Below are 4,188 nucleotides of genomic sequence, written 5' to 3' on the forward strand. Positions count from 1 at the left end.
ATTCTAGAAGCTCACCATGTCTCACGAAGATTCGCAAACAAATCCCATCAACATCTCAAACAACATTGGATCTACTACCAGGATACCCATACTCTACACTCAAGACTATGAAGTATGGGTGCATGACTTTGAAGACTACGTGGTTGGATCTGAAGATAATGGCTATCTTATCTGGGACGCCATCATACTTGGTCCGTTTGTTCATTCGGGAACGAACACGATAGTTAAGACCCAAAAGGAATGTAACAAGTTGGTGGCCGATGAACAGAAGATGCCACAGGATGAGAAAGACAAGCTACTATGTAACATGAAGGCCATGAGAATGATAAGACTCGCCTTGCAATCTGACATGTTTCGTTTAGTTAGTTCATGCATGACAGCCAAAGAAATCTAGGATAGGTTGAAAGAACTCTATTCAACTGATGAAGACTTGGAACACTCCATTCAAACCTTGCTGTTGTCCGAATTTGGAGTTTTCGAACAAAAACCTGAGAAACTCATACAAAATTTCGATCGGTTCAATCATCTCCTAAGTAAGATAATCAAACATGGAATAGAAAGAAAGTTGATTGAGCAGAAGGTGACTTTCATGAACGAGTTGAGACCGGAATGGATGGCTGTGGTTTCTACTATGAAAGCGCATGAACAGTTTAAGTCTTACTTGCTAGCGAAACTTGTGGGAATACTTAAGTCCCATGAAAGTGTAGTAACCAAAGAAGCGAAAGTGGTTTCTGGTGTGGGATCGCTGGCTCTTGTCTCAAAAGGAAAAAATGTTGCAGAGGAAGAGGAAGAGTCTGATACGACTGTAATTACTGTCACGGCAAGAACCACTTTGCTAAGGACTGCATGCTAAGAAAAATGGCTGAGAAAAGAGATAATGAAGATGACGAGGCGTACTATATGCGCAAGTTGGAAGAGATCAAGAAAAATAAGGCAACTAACAGTTCTATGAATGCCTTGATTGTACAGGAGAACGCTGATGAAGACGAGTTCGGTGGTCTGGAAGTTTGGTCAACCGACTCTGAAGATGAAGAGGTGAGAAAGCCCACTCATGGAAAGGCTTATGTGGCAAAGGAAGTAGGTTCGACTGGAAAGTGCCTAATTTTCAACGCTAGTTTATCAACCTAAAGTGCTAGTGAGGAACCGAAGTTGACTAAAAACAAATGCTTTGCAGCAAAGCCAGCTAGTGAGCAGATCAACGACTACGATCGTTTGATCAAAAAGGTACAATCTATCCTATAATCTATTAAAATACCAATAATAGAATATGAAGAAGAATTAAATGAATTAAAACTTAAATTTTCTAATCTAAGCGGTAGTCTCATGCAAACTCGGTTAACAAATTCTAACCTAACTGACCAAATCAGCAGGGTGACAACGAAGAGTGAGGAGAGACGAATGTGGATAGAGCTGAAGGAGCAGGAGTTAGTTAGGGCTAGGGATGAAAGTATTTATTTGCAAAGAGACAATCTAAAGTTTTTAAAATAAAGGAATGTTTTTTGTTTAATTGCTAAGCGTTTATATACTAATATAGCTCAATTGCATTCAAGTTGTGAGATAGGAAAGAAAATTCATAAGCTGATTTTGCCATTTCTTGAATTTAAGGAAGATGAGGTCATAGCAGAATGTGAATCAGAAGTGTCATCAGAAGAGACATCAATGTCTTACAAAATTGGACTGGACAAAATAGAAACCTTCATTGATTCTAAGGAACACAAATGTATGCTAAAAGATATTTTAGATGAAAATGATAGGTTGAAAATTAAGTTAGACACTATTCAATCATTTGACCAATCCAATGCCAAATTAACTTCTGATAATAAAATGGACTTAGAAAATACATCTGAATTTGATGATGAAAGTGAGATGAGTGAAATCTCAGTAGAAGACGTGGTTGATTGCTCTGAGTTTATGAAGAGCGAAACCGAGAATGAGAAACCCCTAATTTCTGAAAATTCGGTTGAATTCGCTCGCCTGTCTAAAGATAAGAAACAAAAACTCAAAGAAAAGGCTATGGTTTATCAAAAGGTTTAAACTATGCCAAATCAGGTTTATGTAGTTACAGGGGTCACTCCAAAGCAGACGTCAAAATTAAGAATCATGGTCGACAAAGATAATGCTGAAGGGTGCGACGACTACTTCTGGTAAGCTCCTATTGATAATCCAGACGAAACTGTAGGTTTGTCTGAGAAGACTTCTTGGAGGGTTAAAGGAAGATACGTTGCTGAACCCATAAACAAACCCTCGAGTTTTAACAAACCAAGCTTGAGTGGAACCAAAGAAATCCTTGAAGAACCAAAGGAAGAACCGAAAGTTCCAGCCAAAACAACCAAAACTCAAAGGCAGAAGCCAAAGGCCAGCTTCAACATCCACAAATCACAAAAGGAGCTAGCTGAACAGAAACACTTAAGAAATCAAAGATATGCAAAGAATCTGAATGAGTGAAAAAGTTACTGGCAATCTCAAAATCCCAACTATGTCCCTCCTAAGAGAGCATCAACGGACAAAGGAAAGGAAAAACTAAAGGAAAATTTCAGTCCAAGTTCCTACTATTCCAAGTCTCAGAACTAAAAGCCTAGTTTCGGTCCGAACGTCACTCAGAACCGAAAGTCCACTTTCGGTCCCCAGTCTAGTTTCGGTCCAAAACCCAGTTTCGGTCCTAAACCAAGTTTCGGTCCCCAGTCTAGTTTCGGTTCCTCCAAGTCCCAACGCAAAGCAAGTTCTATGCAGGACATCAAAGGAAAGGGAAAGCTAACATCAGATTCTAAGTTTCATAATAAGAAATCATCAGCAAACCCTAGGAGTCAAAAGAAAAATCAAATACCATCTAACAAACCAACCAATGCACTAAAATTTAAACAAGATAAAACTAAAATCAAAGTGTATACAATTAAAAGAAAATATCAAACCACTTTAGTAAAAAGAACATATTTGGTTGATATTTCTACTGCAATTCCGTTTTCTGTGAAAGACTCACCAGGACCCAAGCGACTTTGGGTTCCTAAATCTGCTTGAATTTGTAGGTAATCAGTGACAAGCAGTTCGATGATGAATGGTATATAGATAGTGGCTGCTCACGTCACATGTCGGGAAGGAAGGAAGAGCTGAGGGAGTTTCGGTCCCTGAAAGATGGTGGGTGTGTAAAGTATTGAAATAACTCCTATGGAACAATCAAGGGATACAGTATGATAACAAATGCAGATTTCTCGATTCGAAAAGTGGCTTATGTGGAAGGATTGCAGTATAACCTCATCAGCGTGTCACAATTAGTTGTGGGCACAGGTCTGAAAGTATCATTTGATGATGAGGGCTCTGAGATAATTGAGAAACAATCCAAGAAGGTTCTGTTGAAATCTGAATGCACCCTTTAAATCTCAACCCAATATGAGGAAAACCAACAATATGTTTGCTGTCAAAGGCAAATACAGATGAGAGCTGGTTGTGGCATCGACGATTATCGCACCTGAACTTCAAAGATATTAAAAAGTTGGTGCTTTGTGATCACGTTCGAGGACTCCCTCTTCTCAAATTTGACAAGGAACATCTATGTGTAGCATGTGAGATGGGCAAACAAAGCAGAAAAAGCCACCCTACAAGAATCAATTCAAAGATTACTGAAGCTCTTGAACTCTTACACATCGCCTTATGTGGACCTTCTGCTATAGAAAGCTTCGGTGGTAGTAAGTATATTCTTGTTATTGTAGATGACGTTTCTCGCTTCACCTGGGTTTTCTTTCTTAAGAAAAAATCAGATGCAACTCCCAAGTTGAAGACATTCATCAAGCAAGTGGAAGTGCAGCTGAGGAAGATGGTAAGGAATATCAGAGGTGACAACGGTCTGGAATTCAAGAATAGTGATTTTGAGAACTTTCTGGCTGACAAGGGGATAACTCACAATTTTTCGGCCCCTTATACACCACAACAAAATGGGATTGTTGAAAGACGAAACCGTTCTTTATGTGAGGTAGCCAGAACCATGCTCATTTTCGCTTCACTTCCGTTATATTTTTGGGCTGATGGTGTTGCAACCGCATGCTACAGTCAAAATCGGTCCTTGCTAAACAAGAGATTCTCAATTACTCCATATGAGATCTTAAACAACTGAAAGCCAAATGTCAAATTTTTTTACATATTCGGTTCAAGGTGCTTTATCTTTAATTCTAAAGAGAACCGAAATAAGTTTGAAGT

Source organism: Lactuca sativa, chromosome 8 (genome assembly GCF_002870075.4).
Source record: "Lactuca sativa cultivar Salinas chromosome 8, Lsat_Salinas_v11, whole genome shotgun sequence".
Taxonomy (NCBI): domain Eukaryota; kingdom Viridiplantae; phylum Streptophyta; class Magnoliopsida; order Asterales; family Asteraceae; genus Lactuca; species Lactuca sativa.